The sequence below is a fragment of the Pan troglodytes genome, chromosome 5 (assembly GCF_028858775.2).
Source record: "Pan troglodytes isolate AG18354 chromosome 5, NHGRI_mPanTro3-v2.0_pri, whole genome shotgun sequence".
Taxonomy (NCBI): domain Eukaryota; kingdom Metazoa; phylum Chordata; class Mammalia; order Primates; family Hominidae; genus Pan; species Pan troglodytes.
Window position 1 is genome coordinate 84,388,565 of NC_072403.2, and position 20,719 is coordinate 84,409,283.

The 20,719-nt window shown below is 36.8% G+C and overlaps 1 long non-coding RNA gene across 1 annotated transcript in view; it reads right to left on the bottom strand.

Annotated features, from left to right (window-relative positions):
- Window positions 1–4,101: 4,101 nt before the first annotated feature.
- The window catches only part of LOC107975306 (uncharacterized), a 79,485-nt gene continuing 62,867 nt past the window's right edge, over window positions 4,102–20,719 (bottom strand). Inside the window, exons 2-4 of the long non-coding RNA XR_001718731.3 lie at window positions 8,588–8,716; window positions 6,288–6,479; window positions 4,102–4,540 (exon numbers count right to left, since the gene is read on the bottom strand). This is a non-coding gene — a long non-coding RNA (uncharacterized LOC107975306). The remainder of the gene's footprint in view (window positions 4,541–6,287; window positions 6,480–8,587; window positions 8,717–20,719) is intronic.

Consider the following 20,719-nt stretch of genomic DNA (forward strand, 5'->3'; position numbering starts at 1 on the left):
AAATTCTCATTGCCTGGCACGTGACAGTTTTGTTGTTCATGTAATGGATAGAAAGGAAAACTGAAAAATGCTTTGAAAGCTAGACCAATCTAGATTAGAACGGAAGAACAGCATTTGGTGGACAGCTTAAAAGATCCAGAAAGATGGTAGGAGGTATTCAACCTAACATGGACTGGGTTTATAGAGTTTTGGAGGATAGAGAAGAGAAATTTCCCAACAGCTTGTATGCCTGAATAAAGAATCAGAGAGATAGGGGAAAAGAGGTTTTAAAGTTATTTTCTCAGTGATATGAATGTAAACCCTTTTTGACACTGGTGTGAGCCATTGTAGAAGAGATTTTAAATGGCTTCTTAATTTTCCTGGATTTCAGATTTGTGTCTCTTTGCCTGCAGCAGCATGTTGAAATTGGCTAAAAGGCTGCCTGGCTTTGGGTAGGTGATAGCAAACTATCAACTGGGAAAGCTCTTCCACTAATCCAAAACACTAAACAGTAGAGAAGGTGCCATCCTACAGATAATGGCTATGATTGCATTTCTACTGAGAAGCAACTTACCAAACAGGAGTTTCACCATTTGTAAGCAGATACAATGGTGGAAAGGTCTTAAGCAGACAACAAATGTAACAGACCACACAGAGGTGTTATCCTGCCAGAAGAAAACAGAGTGCTTCAGCCCAGCTTCATCTGCAAATGAGTGTTACACTGAAGCTGAAAAATTACATTTAAAGAAGACCAATGGATGGAAAACTAAAAGTCTGGGCAGGCTTTCTGGGAAGTGAGCAGGTTCTGTTTTGGTACAGTAAGTTCCACTCCTTAATTGTATTTAATTAATCGTGAGTCTCTCCTGCTGTCCTGTTGGCATTTTCAGTACTAATAGATAGTTTAAAAGTTTACAGAAAACAAATATATATTCTGAAAAAATGCATGGATTTTAAATTTTTTGCACCAAAATATACTTGTACTAACTTTTTATAACATGCCTCAACAGCATCTAATTTGAGCCACTAAGAAGGATAAGATATGAGTTTCAAAAGAGCCCCAATCAGAGCAACATGAACTCTGCTAAAATTAAAGCAAGAATGAACATCAATTTATGGTAAAACTTGCGTGGAAGAATGATGAAATAAATAATGCTTTATGAAAGTTTATGGGGAAAATGTCCCAAATAAATCAGCAGTTTACAAGTGAATAACTCATTTCAAGAGGGAATGAGATAATGTTGAAGATGAAGCTCACAGTGCCATACCATCCACACATACTTGCAAGGAAACACTCATCTTGTTTGTGTCCCAATTGAAAAGGACCAGCAATTAACAGCAGAAACAGTAGCCCAACACCATAGGCATCTTAACTTATTCAGCTTACACAGCTGTGAACTAAAAATTAAAGCAGAGCAAACTTTCCACTTGGTAAGTGCCAAAAATGTTGTGCCCACTTGAGCTACAGACAAGATCAGAGTTTTCAATTGAAATTTTAAACAAGTAGGATCAAGATCCTGAAGCATTTCTTTGAAGAATTGTAACAGGAGATAGACAAGGCTTTACTAGTATGATCCCAAAGACAAGCCCAATCAAAGCAATGGCTACCAGGAGGTGGAAGAGGTCCAGTCAAAGCAAAAGTGGATTAATCAAGAACAAAGATCACGGCAGTTTTGGGGATGCTCAAGGCATTTTGTGTGTTGACTTTCCAGGAGCAGGGGGTGGGACGCAAAAACAATAACATCTGCTTATTATGAGTGTGTTTGAAGGAAGTTAGCCAAAGTTTTAGAAGAAAAACACCTGGGAAAGCTTCACCAGAGAGTCTGCCTCCTCCATGACAATGCTCTTGCTCATTCCTTTCATCAAACAAGGGCAATTTTGTGAAAGTTTTGATGGAAAATCATGAGGCTTTCACCTTACAGTCTTGATTTAAATTCTGCTAACTTCTTTTGTTTCCTAATATTTAACTAATCTTTAAAGGGCACCATTTTTCCTCAGTTACTAATGTAAAAAAAGATGGCATTGACATGGCTACATTCCCAACTCTCATTTCTTTAAGGATGGACTAAATGACTGGTATCATAGCTTTCAGAAGTGTCCCAAACTTGATGGGGCTTATGTTGAAAAATAAAGTTGGCAATTTTCGTCTTTTAATTCCATTTTTCCATGTATTTTTTGAAGTCCCCCCGTATTTGGGTTGGTCCTTGTAAGAAGTAGTGAGCCATTTTCTCTCATCTTCCTCACTGCTGAACATCTCAGGTCACACGTGATTTTGTCAAGTGCCTTTGTTCCATGGCCCTGAGGTGTGCAGTGAGTAACTCCCCAGTAAGTGACGTTTGTATTCTCCCATCCTTAACCCCTAACTCACCTCTGTGCTTGCCCATTTTCCCCATCACACAACCCCTGCCTAAAAGAAATCTGTGAATTTTCCCCATGAGGAAACTAATGAAGTCCTAACCCCAAATGAAGAGTGGGTTCCTTCCTTCCTCCAAACAAGTTATATAAAATGCTTTTCTAAGCTTCACCAGTAGGCTATACTTCTGGTTTTTTTGTCTGTTTGTTTTTGGCTTTTTTTTTCAGAAGATATATTATTCTGCTAAGAATCCTAGTGGAATCATCAAAGGTCACTACTACTAAGAAGAGCATTTTGACAAAAGACCCTTCCTCAAGGACCTCTGCACTTTCTGACAGAGTGAAAATTAAAAAAAAAAAATCTCTGAAAAGGAGAAAATCAAATGAAAGTCATTCCAAAAGAGCACCATATGGCCCACAAGATGTGTGGGTATGGAAGACTCATGCAATGAGGGAAACACACAGATTCTGGAAATCAAAAATGAGCCCCCCCACCCCCCACAAAGTAGGTCATCCCTCATAGCCAAATTCTGAGACCAAATTTCTCATCGCACACTTCTAATTTAGTTTACCTCTGTTGGCATAAGTATGTTCATTTAAAAGTGAATTTCATTCTCACCTCAGCATGGCTCATATTTGTGGTATAGCTAAATGGCTTCATCTTGAGGGTGATGTTGTGCAGCATATGTTACTAAAGTATAGCATCATTTTCTGATTTGAAAAAAAAGAAATGTACATTTGAACTCACTTTGGAAGCATATGTATACAAAATTGTTCTCCTTTACAATAGCTAGCATTGTCATAAAAATTGAAAGTAGGTTCAGAATTAGTAAAGAACTCTCATGGCTTCCTTCAGGACAGGGTTTCTCAACCTTGGTACTATTGACATTTGGGGCTAGATAATTTTTAATAGATTTCACTTTTTAGAGAAGTATAAAATTCGAGCAGAAGGTACAGAGGAGTCTCTTCTACCACTGTACCCAATAATTCCAATAATTTTTTTGTAGGGAGTTGTCTTGTGCATTTTAAGATGTTCAGCAGCATCCCTGGCCTCTTCCACTAGATGCCAATAGCATCTTGCTGTTGTGAGGACCAAAAGTATCACCAGACATTGTCAAATGTCTCCTGGTTAAAATCACCAGGCAAAATCACCACTAGTTAAACATTATTCTTTCAGAGCTGGGCCTTACCCCTACAGGAAAGATAGAAGGTAGATTCTGTCTTTGAATTTATTAAGGAGCATAATTTTTTAACCCGACTCTATAAAATAGTACAACATGGGTAGATGTTTTATGAGTATTGATTTCTTCAGATAAAGCCACTACAAATTCATTATAAGCATTTGAGGAAGATGAGACAGTTGGAAGTGGGTTAGAAAAGATGTCAGCAGGAGGCCAGGAATGCTCCATAAGAAAGACACACACAGTGGTAATCCAAGGTCCATCTCCAACCCTGCATGTTCACAAGCTCAATATAGCTCAAGAATTATTAGCTAATTGATCAGACTCGGAGTTTCAATTCACAGGAAAAAAGCTAATGAGACATTATTAAATGGAACAACCATTGATAATTTGTAAATTTGCAATGAAAACATCATAAAAAGGATCGTAAAAAGGATCAAAATCCATATGAGCTTTACCTGCACAATTTCCTCCAGTAGGTTGAGCTGCATGGAAACTAAATTGTCAGAGAGTATGCTGTAAATATGAAATCAAAACATGGAAAGTAGAACTTGTGATCTGATAGTTTAAAGGGCATAAGGGTTTACTCAGTCTGAATGCTCATCTCCACAGTGAGGCCCTTCCCCCTGCAGCTCTGGGGAAAGTCACATCTGAATTAATATTTCCACAAGTTAATGGGCTGAAAAAAGATCCAAGAAGCTTGCTAAAATTCAAATTTGTGGACTCTATTCCCAGAGATTCTGATTTACTAGGATGGAGGTGGGGCCAGTCATCAACATTTCAAACAAACATCCCAGGTGCTTGTGAAACACAGACCTGCGATCTCCTTTGTATCTGCCTTTTTCCCTTTGCTTCTGTAAGGTTCTGCTTCCTCTGGTCCACATAGTCTTTCTCTTAACATGTTAACACCTTCAGAGGTTGCAGTAAAGCCTGCCAGCCTGGAAAACTCTCTGTCTCCGTAGGTAATGCTGGAAATATAGGTATTGATTTCCACTCTATCAAAATGTCAGCATATCTCCTTTATTTCCTTACTGGGAATGAAGGAAGGCAAAAGGTAGAGACACCACAATGTTAGTCCCATGTGACACCTACAGGTAGTAAAAAGATGATTTTCTTAAATTATTGTTGAAGTAGCAAACTTGAGGAAAGGTTGTTCCTCTCTTTGAAGCAGGCTAAGACTTTTTGTTGTTGAGTTTAGGTTATTGATTTTAGTGAAATTACCAAACCGGAGAGCAGAATATTACATACTGAGTAATAGGCACCCCGACTTGTCTCCAACGCCCCCAATTAACTAAACTGAATGCCCTCTTCTTCATATTATAAGCCCATCTGTCCATTCATTCTATAAACATTTGCTGAGTATTATTGGGATAATTGTTATTTTTCAGGTTTTGAGATGTAAATTCTCCACTCTAGGGTGCATAGTTGTAGGATGGGGACTAGAGAGGGAGTAGAGAAATAAATAAAGGAAGCTCTAGGTGGAAGAAAAGAGAAATAACTTAACTCTAATAGGGTAAGTGTGGTCTGGGAGTGGAAGGGAGGCAGCAAGGCTTCTCGGAGTAGGTTACACGTGGACCTTATAGAGGGGGTGAGGAGGAGCCCATCACACACAGGAAGGAAGAGATGACATTCAAAAACGATGAAATGTGAAGTGCAAAGACAGAGTACAGTGAGAGAGACTAGTGCTTCCTGAGATCTCTCAGTGACTTGTCTGGCTGAAATAGGAGGTGCATATGGAGATGTATCATGTCAGGAGGTAAGTAGGAGACACTCCATGAAGGGCCTTGTACAAAATGCTGAGGACTTTTGACTTGGTGAATTAGTGTAGAAATGAGTTCTTAGTTATTTTAAGCCAAAGAAAGGATACGAGTGGGTTTATGTTTAAGAGAGATCACCCTGTAACAAAGTGGTGGTTTCCTAGAGTCAGAGATTCAAGAAGAGGCTAAAAGTTTTTGGCTTGAGAAAAGATCATGAATAAGGATAAGGCACAGCGTCATCTTGTCGAACATAAAATATAAAAGTTTTAAAACCTTCATCCTCTGAACAATCCATTTGCTTTAAGAACATTTTCTGGTAGTGCTCAGAGTCTGTTGTATAGCAAAGAAAGATGATGATTGAATCCACTCGCTGTTGTCATGTATAATTTTTAGACCATGGAAGTGACAATTTGTAGGTTTGAACAAGAAGTGTGGTAGAAGAAAATAATGAAGAAGGAGGAAGGAGAAGTGTCAAATAATATATGAAGAGCATATATTACATTTGAAGAGCATATTTGTAGTGGTAGTTAGGAAGTGAAAAAAGCTAGGGAGATGGGCTGTGATAGGATGAAATACTGAAGATTACCATATAAGCGCCAGTGAGGGGTTGGGGGAAGGTGGGGATGGTTAATGGGCACAAAAATAGAAATATTGAATAAGACTATTTGATAGCACAATAGAGTGATCATAGTAAATAATAATGTAATTACATATTTTAAAATAATCTAAAGAATGTAATTGGATTGTTTGTAACTCAAAGGATAAATGCTTGAGGGAATAGATACCCCATTCTTCATGATGTGCTTATTTCACATTGCATGCCTGTATCAAAACATCTCATATACCCCATAAATACATACACTTACTATGTACCCACAAAAAATTTAAATAATTTAAAAAATTTAAAAATATATATAAGAGGCAGAACAATTCTAGGTGATGAGTCAATATTATGTACAACTATTGCAAGAAATCCCTGCAATAGATGGCCTTTCAAGTATATTTGTAATCCACCACTCACGCTCTTTCTCTTTCTCCTGAAGCCACAGTGGGCAGGGTGACAGACTCTATGTCCATGTTCATGATACTGTGTGTTACCATAGACCAACTGGACCAATCAGTTTCTCACTTCAGGAATGTGACATAAAAATATCAACCATTCTGTTTTGCTTGAACTCTGGTGCTGTGGAGCATCATCATCTCTGGCATGTCCCTGTTCAGCAGAAGAAAAAAATGTTAGAGAGAGAGAGAGAGAGAGACAGAGAGAGAAAGCATGCAAATATGCAGAGAGAAACAGAAATGAGAACCTTTATGTCCCAATGGCTTTTCAGTTCTCTGTTCACTTCCTTGGGTGTTCTGCCTGTAATTTGTTTACCTGAGCTGGACTTCTGTGATATAATTATTTAGGGAAGAAAGCTCACCCACACTCATAAATTAAACACTGCAAATTTAAGTAACTTTATTCACTTATCAGCTTGGCTAAGTGTTACCATTAAATAATAGCTTCCATGTGGAGATAGAAAAAAAGTATTCTTATATTCATTTGGAAAGGAATATATAGGCACCACCGTTTTGAAGGGAAATTTGGCAACATCTGTAAACATTTCATATGTACATTCCTTTTGACATAGAGATTCCATGTTACATACTCTCAAAAGTAAACAATTTTCTCTATGTATAATTCTATTCATTGCAATATTGTTTGTAATATTAAAAAACTAGAAACATGGTATACATCCACAAAGAGAGACTGGCTAGTTACTTACATTATGATACACATACACAATGCAATACCTATACTATACAGTCCTCAAAGAGAATGAAATATGTCTATATTTGCTAATGTATAAATATTTCTAAGACATATTATTGAATGAAAAAGCAAGGCACCAAAGAGTGTGCATACTATAATTCTGTTTGTGTACATTTTATAAGTGTAAACTTATATATGCAGTTATACCCATAATACTTTCTGGATACACAACAAATTGGTTACAGTGATTAATTTGGGGAGAAGAACTTGAGTGGCCTGTGAGATAGAGGAGAAAGGAAGCTTTTTTCTTTCTTCTCAACTTTTAGATTCAGTGGGTACACAGGCAAGGCTGTATTGCGTATGCTGAGGTTTGGGGTATAATTGAACCCATCATCCAGGTAGTGAGCACAGTACCCAATGGTAGTTTCTCAAAGCTTGCCTTCCCGTTCCTCTCACCACTCTCTTATGGCCCCCAGTGTCTATTGTTCCCATCTTTACGTCTGTGTGTACCCAGTGTTTAATTCCCCCTTATAAGTGAGAACATGCAGTATTTGGTGTTCTGTTCCTAAGTTCACTTAGGATAATGTCCTCCAGCTGCATTCATGTCGCTGCAAATGACATAATTTCATTCTTTTTATGGCTATGTAGCATTCCATGATATATATATGTACCACATTTTCTTTTTCTAGTCCACCATCAATGGGCACCTAGGTTGATTCCATGTGTTTGCTATTGTGAATAGTGCTACAGTGAACATACAGGTGCATGTGTCTTTTTAGTAGAATGATTTATTTTCCTTGGATATATACCCAGTAATGAAATTGCTGGGTCAAATGGTAGTTCTATTCTTAGTTCTTTGAGAAATCTCCAAACTACTTTCCACAGTGGCAGAACTAATTTACATTCCCACCAACAGTGTATGAGTGTTCTGAGAAAAGAAACTTTTTTCTTTTCAGTCTATGCGTTCTTTATATGCTATTCATTTTTTTGGTATGTCCATATGTTATGTTGGTTTAAAGAATAAAATAAACTTGCTTTCAATAGCAGTTCTAATATGGGTCATTTATAGCAAGGCTACTCAAAGTACTAGTCCATGACAGACTCAGGTGTGTATGTCAGAATGTAAATCAACACTCTGTTTCCTTCAGTAAATAGTCTCCCTATTAAAAAAAAAAATGACAGCTGAACTAAACAGTGTGCTTAGTGATATAGTTGATTTACATTCCAGGGCAACCTCCTTATCCCTCACTGGCCAGCATCAAACAGTCCTCATGTGATTTTCAGACCAAACTTTAAATAACAGTGATTTTATACTTTAATACAATTTTAGAACAAATTCCCACTTTCCCAAGTTCACTTGTATGTTAAGACTTATTCTTAGCTTTAGAAGATAATAAATTTTGAAAATATGGTAAAGTTATTTTCTTGAGCAAAATTCTTTTCTTAATGCCCCTGGTCCATGTAGGCACTCAGGGGACCAGGCTGACAGTGGCTCTGTCATCTTTAACAAGTGGCTTTAAGAGTAGCACTGTGTTTCAGCAGTGGCAAGAACTAGGATACAGTCTCACCTAGATGCAAGGCTCCTGGGATAGTCAGTCCCTTGCTGGACAGCTCCTTCCTAGAAACAATTTCACATTGTGGAAGGGAAATCATTCTTTGGCTAGCTCTGTCACAGCAGTCGATTATCTGTTCCAGTACTGAAATGCAAAACCATAGAAATCAGATGCACTATTCCCAGATAAGCATTTATATATAATAGGTGTTATAATTCTGAGCATTAACTTTAAATATACCTTTTTTATATACATGGGTGAAATACTTTCCTTAACAAACTATGAATGACAATCAATATAACATTTTCTAAAGTATAGTTAACTTGAAAAAACAAGGCATCATGGTAGCTAGCTGATGACAATGTGATGCAGTAACCTAATCTACTCTGGGGTCCACATATTTTGATGGCCTCCCCAGCCTACTGCGAATAGCTCACCCACCCTAGCCAAACAACCCTGAAAATTTTGTTTAAATTCCATAACCCGAACTTTTGCCCATTGCCCCTAAATATATGGGCCAATTAGGGAGGCAAAAACCAGTTAGGGGTGGCAAGGGTGCACGTGGAGAATAAAGGTCAATCAGTAAAGACAAGATAATAAAGGTGACCCACAAAGAGAAGTGGAAATGAGTAACCACGTGGCCCAGAAGCAAGATTTACTGATAAAGGGATCTGCCTCCTGAAGGCTTTTCTGTTCTTGGTTCCAGTTCGCCAAGGTCTCCTTGTGTTCCTTATATCCTGATGACTAATTACCTCTTCAGTTTTTGTTTAATAACTTCATATGAGTATGTTTCTGTTATTCGCAAATAGCCATAGGACAACTGTTTATCATTCATTCCTTCCAAATTTCTTGCTCATACAAATCAGGTGGTGAAGGAAAATCTTCATTAGGCCCATAGAATTCAGATGTCTAAAATTTCTTTAAATTAGGGCCTCTAAATCTATTTTTTGAGCAATTAATGCAGACAGAGTCTGCTCCCATCTTTTGCTCATGCAGATTTATCTCTTGCAAGAATAGGTAAGAGGCATAGAATAGTCGGCAATTTTGCTTTTAAAAATATATTTTCTGCTTTCTTATGTTTTCACCTCACATGGCACTCATAGTCTCAGTTTGCACTTGCACCCCAACTTTGTACAAGACAAACTGGACTCTAAAATGTGTGAACTTACCTAACCTGCACTAAATTTTTCATCCTCTGGTTATTCCCTGATTGTAGATTCACAATAAAAAGTCCTCCAAGTTTTTGTTTGAATGACAACCAAACTCAAATTGCTGATTTTGACCCTGCAGTTGTAACACTAAACATGTTTCTTTCTTAGGCCCACATTTATAAGGAAATAAAATTGTTTGAAGAGCAATAACTTCAACTAGTCATTGTCAATGATCAATTCTTTTATACTAAAGTGCTGAGAATATTTTTCTTTAACCTACTTGCCTCACCAGATGAATATTTTTCTTCTAAGTGTATTTATCAGAATACATATATACTCATTCCAAAGATGTATCAAGTGATCATAAAGAATGTCGGTCTCATGACTTTATAATATACACAAACTCCCTGATATGGTCTGACTCTGTGTCCCCACCCAAATCTCATCTTGAATTGTAGTAATCCCCACGAGTCATGGGAGGGACCCAGTGGGAGGTAATTGAATCGTGTGCGTGGGTCTTTCCCATGCTGTTCTCGTGATAGTGAATAAGTCTCATGAGATCTGATGGTTTGATAAATGGGAGTTCCTCTGCACATGCTTTCTTGTCTGCCACCACATAAGATGTGCCTTTGCTCTTCCTTCGCCTTCTGCCATGATTGTGTGGCCTCCCCAACCATGTGGAACTGTGGGTTCATTAAATTTCTTTCCTTTATAAATTACCCAGTCTCAGGTATGTCTTTATTAGCAGCACAAGAACAGACTAATACACACCCTCTGTAAACAACATTTTCCCCTGATTTCACTCAGCAAAGCTCTTTGCTCCTTTCATACTCTGAATTTCCAATGACCCCTCCTTCTGGTATGAGGGACCATAAGAAGGGAATTGTGAGCTGTGGGGCCAGGCCGAGCTCAGGTAAGGTACCATTCCTTAGGTACATTTTCTCAGGTAAGTCTGAGGAAAGGGCAACATCAGGACATTTGGTCAACCTTTCTGCTTGTTGCCACCCTGAGATTAAGGCATTAATGTGTGAGTTTGGGAATGAGACTCATCAGAAAAGGAGTTTTAAATCAGCACTGTAAAAAGATTTACTCAGCTTGTACTAATCTGAGATTCTTCCATTTCTCCCCATTCATAAAAATTATGGTGTTTAAATGTTTTTTCAAGGAGAATTAGAGTGTTTGTTAAAAACTGAAGAAAATCAAAGGCTTCTGGGTAAGACAAGATCCAGGAGAAATCAATCTTATTTCAGCCAATAGCTCTCTCATTTTCATGAGGCAGTAAGGTCTTGGTTGCTCAGTGTTCTTATTTAGGTGACTTTTTTTTTTTGATTTTGTTTTGTTTTTTAATTGCATGAAATACTCACCAGCCAAAGAGGATAGCATCCTTATTTTCTCAATGGACCTTTATTTAAATCAATAAAATCTAACCCATTTCTGTAGTCTCCATCTTGCTCCCATCTCTTGTTTTCCCTCTAATTCTGGCTCTTGACTATCCCTTGCTTGCATTACTTGAAAACAATTAGTGCAATTATCCTTATTCAGTCCCTTCTGACACTCCCTCTCTCTTATACCTGCAGATTTGCAGCCACATGGTGATAGTTACGTGAATATCAAATTCGATTATTCTAATGAAGGCTTTAATTGGAGACTGTCATTTGCTCTCAATCTCATTCTAAGTGATACTTATTCTCTATTTGTAGCTTTCTCCTCCCACAAAGGTGGTCTCCTCAGATCTCTAGTCCTTATATGTTATTGCTCTGTGTAATGGCCTGTTTTAAGAATTTCACATTTTGATAGCAAATATCTTATTGACCACTTAAATGTGGTGGTAATGTGCTTAATAATTAATTGCTTTCTATTTTATATACATATATTTAAAAAAAACAACATACTATTTTTTTCAGATATATTCTCACTCTGTCACCCAAGATAAAGTACAGTGGCATGATCATAGCTTACTGCAGCCTCTAACATCTGGACTCAAGCAATCTTCTTGCCTCAGCCTCCCAAGAAGCAGGGACTACAGGTGCTTTGCAACCATGCCTGAGTAAATTTTTTTTTTTTTTTTTTTTTTTTTTTTTTTTTTTTTTTTTTTTTTTTGTAGAGATTGTGTCTCATTTTGTTGCCCAGGCTGGTATTAAACTCCTGGCTTCAAGCAATCCTCCCACCTCAGCCTCCCAAAGTGCTGGGATTACAGGCATGAGCCAACATGCCCAGCACTAACCATTTTGATTGGGTACATTTAGAGGATTTTAGGGGTATGTCAAGAGAGATTTGTGTTTGGAGTTCAGTCTCCCAGAATTGTGCTAAATGGAAAAGCCCTTTTCACAATTCTATTACTCTTCTTACCTCTTCTATTAACTTCTGGTCTTTTCTTGTTTCAACTTCTATGGGTCTCAGTTTCTTCATCTGGGGAATCAAGGATATTTGACTATCTAGTTCATAAAGTCACTCCAAAATTCTTGTTACCTTATTAGCAAATCGGTGTTTTCTCCTTGTTACAAACATCTTTAGAAATCCCCCACAGAGAAGTAACCAAGAATAGGTGCAAATATTTTGATTCATTATTAATTAATTTCTCTAAGCACCAGTTTTCACATGGATAGAATGAGATTTTTTTAGACCCAGTTAGGATCTATGATGCCACTATACATGATAGATTCTTGCTACCATTTCAATTTAGGAATTATTTTTTGCTACAAATAAATTTGTATGTTTTCTGTTGTCAGGAACCAAAAACTCCAGAACCCCACAGTCACTCCCAGCTATAAGAAAGCTTAGAGCCGGCCGGGCGCAGTAGCTCATGCCTGTAACTCCAGCACTTTGGGAGGCCGAGGCGGATGGATCACGAAGTAAAGGGGTCAAGACCATCCTGGCCAACATGGTGAAACCCGGTCTCTACTAAAAATACAAAAAATTAGCCAGGCGTGGTGGCGGGCGCATGTAGTCCCAGCCACTTGGGAGGCTGAGGCATGAACCCGGGAAGTGGAGGTTGCAGTGAGCCGAGATTGCGCCACTGGACTCCAGCCTGGCGAGAGAGTGAGACTCCGTCTCAAACAAACAAACAAAAAGCAAAACAACAAAAAAACAAAAACAACAACAACAAAAATCTTAGAGCCAAATCCGTTGTCCAAATATTGTAATATGTCTAATGCTATGGCTGAGGAAAACATCTCTTTCCTTTCAGTTGGATTTTGTTCTCTATTGTCCTCAAATGCCTTAATTGAAGAGTTTTAATTTGTAGGTATGAGCAAAATGCAAGACTTCAATTAACAGTACAATCTTGAATTCCATGCTGATACATTTCCAGGTTCTTGGTTACATATTAATTGAAGAACTTGCAATTGTTCATCTCCCAGTATGTTGACAGAAGCCATGAGTAAAGATTTATTCTCTCCATAGACATCTCTTTCCAAAGACTAAGGAGCTGTTCTGAGGTATTGGAGTATGAGAAGATGGTCCCATAGAACCCATCCATAGGGAGCCAAAGTGGAAAAGCCATCCAGAGACTGTAGCAGTTTATGCAAAAACCATCTGCTCATGTGTGCTCAAATGGAACTGCTTTGCATAAGCAGATCTTTTCAGTTCCCCAGGCCTGCATAGTCTCCATTATTCTTATATCCCAGAGAACATCCTCAATGCTGAGAAATATGTTCTTATACTGAGAGCTGTAGTTATTTGGTTCCTTTCTTTCTCAATGTCCTTCTTTTTTTCTTTCTTGGCCCAATGATTATAGTATTTTCTCATCAAGTCAAAGCAGCTATGTACAAGGTTAATAGTGCCCAACAGATGTACAGTGTACAGTCTGACAACTCTCAGCTTCCCAATAGAACGCTTCCCATAATCTAGTTCAGAAGAGCCTTTTTGGTTTCCATTTGTAGCTTTGATCAGCTCCAGCACTACTCAGTCTCGAATGTTTAGGAAATTTAATTTAACTAAAGAAACTCCCGATGTCTTTCAAAATCACACAACACATAATATTCACTAAGAATAGTAACCATTTCTCTTTTGCACTATCGCTCTCCTATATCCAGTATGAATTCAGCAGCTAAGGAGGACAAAACAAAACGTGATGGCAATTTTTGAGAGGCAACTAAAAAAATAGAGATTAGTCAGTTTAATAAATTCAAGAATGTATTCAATTACTGAAATTATTTCTTTGTGGTTGTATAAGTCTTCATTAAGTACTAAAGAAGTAGAAATGTGATTTAATTTCATCTAAAGGAATTTAGTTTAGCTTAGACTTCCAGTTAAGCTATAGAAGTATCCAACAAAGATGTCAAGATATTAATCTGAATATTTCTTAAAAAGGAAATGAAATCTAAAAAATTTTTAAACATGTATGTGCATTACCTCTAGGCCCCACACGTTAGCCTCAACTTTGGAACTACAAATAATCTTTACTCAATCAGATTTTGAAAATACTTATATTCATTTTCTTGTCTAGTTTTATTTGCTGTATTCCAGTTTTAGGAGAAAGAGGCACATTTAAAAAAGATCATCTTGACACATTTCAGAGGAAATTCTGAACCTGGTACATATTCAGCTTACTGCACTATCACATCAAAAGATAAAGATTATTGAATGCTATTTAAAACAATGGTGTGGTTCCAGCTCAAGATGGCTGACTAGAAGCAGACAGTATGTGCTTCTCTCACGTGGAGGAAATAAAGTAGCAAGTAAGCCCTAACATTAATTGGATTGTTTAAGAGATCATACTGGGATTCATCAGGGAAGCAATGGGACCCATGGAGAGCAGAAAGGAGAGAAACTGGGTACCTTCTTGAGTCATTGATGTACAGTGCACAATCTGTACAACTCTCAGCTTCCCAATAGAACGCTTCCCATAATCTAGTTCAGAAGAGCCTTTTTGGTTTCCATTTGTAGCTTTGATCAGTCCCAGTCCCACTCAGTCTCAAATGTTTAGAAAATTTTGTTTAACTGAAGAAACTCCTGATGTCTTTCAAAGTCACACAACAGATAATATTCACTATGAATTATAACTACTTTCTTTTGCATTATCACTCTCCTGTATCCAGATGAACTCAGTAGGACAAAACAAAAATGTGATGGCAATTTTTGAGAGGCAACTAAGGAACTAGGTCAATTCTACTTTCATTCTATGGATCTAGTATCACCTTCATACCAAAATCAGGCAAGAACACAACAAAAAAAGAAAACTACAGGACAATATCCCTGGTTAATATAGATGAAAAAATTCTCAAAAAAAAAATACTAGCAAACTGACTCCAATAGTGCATCAAAAAGGTAATTCACCATAAGCCATAAGCAAGTGGGCTTTATTCCAGGGATGCAAGGATTGTTCAACATATGCAAATCAGTAAATCTGATTCACCACATAAACAGAATTAAGAACAAAAACTATATGATCATCTCAATTGATGTAGAAAAATGACTGTATGAAATTCAACATCCCTTTATTAAAAAATCCTCAACAATCTAGGTATCAAAGGAACATACCTGAAAATTAGAAAAGTCATCTATGACAAACACACATCCAACATTATACTGAATGGGAAAAAGTTGAAAGCATTTCTGCTAAGAACTGGAACAAGAAAGGGATGTCCGCTCTCACCGTTCCAATTCAGCATAGTACTGGAAGTCCTATCCAGAGCAGCCACACAAGAGAAAGAAATAAAAAGCATCAAAATTGGAAAAGAAGAAGTCAAACTATCTCTGTTCACTGACAACATGACCATATACCTAGAAAATCCTAAAGACTCTTCTAGAAGACTCCCAGAATTGATAAGCAACTTTAGTAAAGTCTCAGGATACAAAAACAATGTACAAAAATCAGCAGCATTTCTATACGTGAATAATGTTCAAGCTGAGAACAAAGTTAATAACTCAATAACATTTACAATAGCTACAGTAAGATACCTAGGGATACATTTAACCAAGGAGGAGAAAGATCTCTACAAGGAGAACTATACACTGTTGGTGGGGATGTAAACTATTTCAGCAATTGTAGAAAGCAGTTTGGAAATTTCTCAAACAACTTAAAACACAGCTACCATTTGACCCAGCAATCGCATTACTGGATATCTCCCCAAAGGAAAATAAATAGTTTTATCAAAAAGACACAGGAACTCACATGCTTATTGGAGCACTATTCACAATAGCGAAGTCATGGAACCAACCTAAGTGTCCACCAGCAGTTGACTGAATAAAGAAAATGTGATACACACACACACACACACACACACGCGCGTGCGCGCGCGCGCGCTATGGAATATTATGCAACCATAAAAAAGAATGAGATTATGTTCTTTGCAGCAACATGGGAGGAGCTGGAAGACATTAGCCTAGGTGAGCTAACTCAGAAGCAGAAAATCTAATATTATATGTTCTTACTTACAAGTGGGAGCTAAACAACATGTACACTTGGACATAAAAATGGAGAGAATATTTGATCAACATGGGGATTAGGGGGAAAATGGAGATAGTAGACTATGGGGGCTCCAAAAGGGAGGAGCTCTGCTGAGATAAGGATGAGAGTTGAAAAATTATCTATCGGGTACAATGTTCAATATTCAGGTGATGGGTACTCTAGAACCCCAACCCCCTCTCTTTCACATGTAATATCCATGTAACAAACAAGCACATGTATTCCCAAATTCTAAAATTAAAAAAATAAAATGAAAAATCATGTTACATCATATGAGGATCTCAAACCCCTACAAAACATTTAATTATCTCAGTTTATTGTTCTTTTTCAGTCAGGAATAAGAAAAATACATTATTTGGAAATAATCTCAACAGTAAGAGTTAGGACAAAACAGTTTTTAGTTCACTTCTGAGTTATATACTACTTCTAAGCTACTTTCCTTAGCAAATAAAAAGCTCATGACTTTATGTGAATATATAAATGAGACCCACAACCTCTGATTTGAAATTAGTTTATGGAAAGTCTACATTGAAAATGGGAACGTGAATTACTTCATTATATCTTCAGGTTTATTTGAGACTCTAATAGAAATGTTCCGCATAAGCAGATTTTGTACTGCCCCAAACCTGAATAGCGCCCAATCTTCCATACTCCAAAGGACTTCCTCAGCATTGGGAAATTCATTTGCTTTCTCAGGAATTTCCTCCACCCACCCAGCAAACCAACAAACTGACTGCACGAAGACCAGCATTCAGCAGTCCATCTTACCTGAATTTGCATCCTCACTCTGAGTTTGCCCCTCCATACTGCTTTGTCCTCATAGTACTTATCATTGCCTGACATGATTTTAGTTATTTGTTGATTACCTATTTTCCAAACAAGAATGCAAACTCCAGGAGTGACTGGGTTTTTGACTGTTTTATCCATAGCTCTAACCGCAGCACTTAGAACAGTACAGAATACATAGAATTCACTCAATAAATAATTTTCGAATATGTAAATTGATAAACAAATAAACATTGACAAATTCCACTAGTGAGTTGTTCTTCATTCTGCTTTATTACATATCTAGGAAGAATAAGAATGCTAGCTGAGTGATAGAATAGCTAGAAGCATGGTGGCTCACTCACGCCTGTGGTCCCAGCTCTTTGGGAGGCAGAAGCAGGTGGATCACGAGGTCAGGAGTTCAAGGCCAGCCTGGCCAAGACGGTGAAACCCTGTCTCTACGAAAAATACAAAAATTAGCCGGGCGTGATGGTGGGTGCCTGTAATCCCAGCTACTCGGGAGGCTGAGGCAGAGAATTGCTTGAACCTGGGAGGTGGAGGATGCAGTGAGCCAAGATTGCGCCACTGCACTCCAGCCTGAGGACAGAGTGAGACTCCATCTCAAAAAAAAAAAAAAAAAAAAAGAATGCTAGCTGAAGTGATTCACTTTTTATGGCACTATGAGTTATTAAGTGAATGCCAATGAACCTGTTTTCTTAAGTATTTGATAGTGCATCTCTTTTTGTTGTTGTTGTTTTTCCTAATCATTTGTCTAGGCACTGACTGAAAAATCTAAGTTCTTAACATCAAAATTTAAGTTCATCTGAATAAAATATTTTATTTCACTTATCTGACCAAACCACAGACATTCAGCAAAGCTATACTGTGAGTGCTAAATGAATTTTTTTCCCCCATAGGACACTAAATAGGATTTTTATAAATTGCAAAGTTCTATTAAAAATTGGCAAAGTAAGGCCAGGTGTGGTGGCTCACCCCTGTAATCCCAGCACTTTGGAAGGCCGAGGCGGGCAGATCACAAGGTCAGGAGTTCGAGACCAGCCCAGCCAACGTGGGGAAGCTCCATCTCTACTAAAAATACAAAAATTAGCTGGGCGTGATGGCAGGCACCTGTAAGCCTGGCTACTTGGGAGGCTGAGGCAGGAGAATCACTTTAACCCAGGATGCGGAGTTTTCAGTGAGCCAAGATCAGGCCATTGCACTCCAGGCTGGGAGACAGAGCGAGATTCCATCTCAAAAAAAAAAAAAAATAGAATCACTGGTTCTTATTTTAGCTTCAAACTTTTAAAGTTTATTTTTAATTTACACCTAATAATTGTACGTACAGAGTACAGTATGATGTTTCAATACATGTATACATAGTAAATAACCAGATCAGGATAATTTACTTGTCCATCACTTCAAGCATTTATCATTTCTTTGTTTTGGGAACAATGAAAATTCTCTCTTCTAGTTATTTTGAAATATGCAATACAATATTGTTGACTATAATCACCTTACTGTGCAATTGAAAACCAGAACTTATTCCTTCTATCTGTAATTTTGTCTCTGTTGGCCATTTTTCTCCCCAGCCTTTGGTAAACAATATTCTAGTCCATGCTTCTATAAGATCAGCTTTTCTAAATTTTGCAAATGAGTGAGATCATGCTGTGTTTGTCTTCCTGTGCCTGGCTTATTTCACTTAACATAATATCCTCTGGGTTCATTCATGCTGCCACAAATGACAAGATTTAATTCCTTTTTTATGGCTAATTATTATGTTATCTATTCATCTGTTGATTGACACTTAGGTTGATTCCATATCTTGGCTATTAATGAAGAGTGCTGCAATAAACATGGGAGTCAAATTATCTCTTTGACATACTGATTTCATTTCCTTTGGATATATGCTCAGTGGTAGGATTGCTGGGTCATACAGTAATTCTATTTTTAATATTTTGAGGAACCCCCATAGTGTTTTTAATAATGGCTGTACTAATTTACATTCCCAACAATGTATGTGTTCCCAGTTTTCCACATCAATGCCAGCATTTAATTTTGTTTTTGTAATAATAGCCATTCTGTTAGGTGTGAGATGATAGCTCAATGTGGTTTTAAATTGCATTTCCCTGATTAGTGATGTTGAACATTTTTTCATATATCTATTCTATATTTAAGTATTTTGCCCATTCTCAATGGGCTTATTTGTTTTTTTGCTAGTAAGTTGCGTTCCTTTTACATTCTGGATGTTAACCATTTGTTAGATGCATAGTTTGCAAATATTTTCTCCCATGCTATATATTGTTTCTTCATTCTGTTGATCATTTCCTTTGCTGTGCAAAAGTTTTTAGTTTGTGATTCTCATTTTAACAGGTATAACGAACATTCTTTCCTTAATTTATATTTATTTGAGATAAAGTTTAATTTTATTCCATTTCATTCATCATGAATAAAACAATTTTATAGTGTAATGAATAAATATGCCTAAATAATATCTAAAACACAAATAAATTATCAGCTTATTTAATGACAAAGCCAAAAAAAAAAACTCTGTAAACTCCTCTCAGATCAAAAAATATATCACCAGTATCTCAGAAATTCCTGTTTCTTCCCTGTCCTTCCCACCCTCAGTGGGATCCACCATTCTGAATTTTATTATAATCACTTTATTGATTTTTCTCTGAAGTATTACTATCACATTATAATCCTAACCAATGTTGTTTGATGTTGTCTATTTTTAAATTTTTGTAAATGGAATCATGCATTCTGTTATCTCCTTTCCTCAATATTATACCACTAAAATTCATTAATGCTGTTGTGTGAATATGCAATTCATTCTGTTATTTATACAATGAAAAATATGCTGTTTTTCTACTGTTCTACTGTTGATGGTTATTGAGATTATTTCCAGGGTTGGTTTATTACCAACAGTGCTGCTATGAATATTCTTGAATAGGTATGTCACACATAAGCATGCATTTCTCTAGAATTTATGTCTGAGACTAAAATTGCTGATCATGAATTTCTAGCAATATAATTAGCTCTTAAACATTTGTTCAAAATTGTTTTACCAATTCACACTTCCACCAACAATGGACATATACTCCCATTACATTGCACCAACCCCTAGGATTATGAGACTTCTTAAAGTTTGCCAATATACTAGGTGCATAGTGGTACCTCATTATGGAATTTTTTTACACTTATCTGATGGCTAATAAGATTGGGACATTTATTGGTCATCTGAATTTCCTCTTTTGTGACTTCTGTCCAGTTTTTTTCTTTGTTTTTAATTGATTTTGAGTCAATGTATTCTAGGTATACTGATAGTCGATTATATGTGTTGTATATATATTTTATCTCTCTAGGTTGCCTTTCAATTGTGTCTTGATGATCAGATATTCTTAAATTTAATGATGTTAAATTTATTAATCTTTTATTTAAGGTTAGTGGGGTTTGTGTCCTATTTAAAAAATTATTCCCTACTCTTAGGTCATGAAGATCTCATCCTATATTATTTTGTAAAATCTTTATAGTTTCAATTTTTACACATAGATTTATGACATATTTACAATTTATTTTTAGGAATGATACAACATAGTAAGTCCAATGTTTTTTACCACAAAATATGCTAAATGTGTGAGATAATGCATATTTAATTAGCTTGATTTGGTCATTCCATAATATTTACATATTTCAAAACATCATGTTATACATGATAAGAATATATAACAACAAAATGTTTTAATACCCTCTAGATGATTTAGCAGCATAAGTTATGAAATGTATTATTTTCATTATCATTCAATTTGAAATATTGTGTAA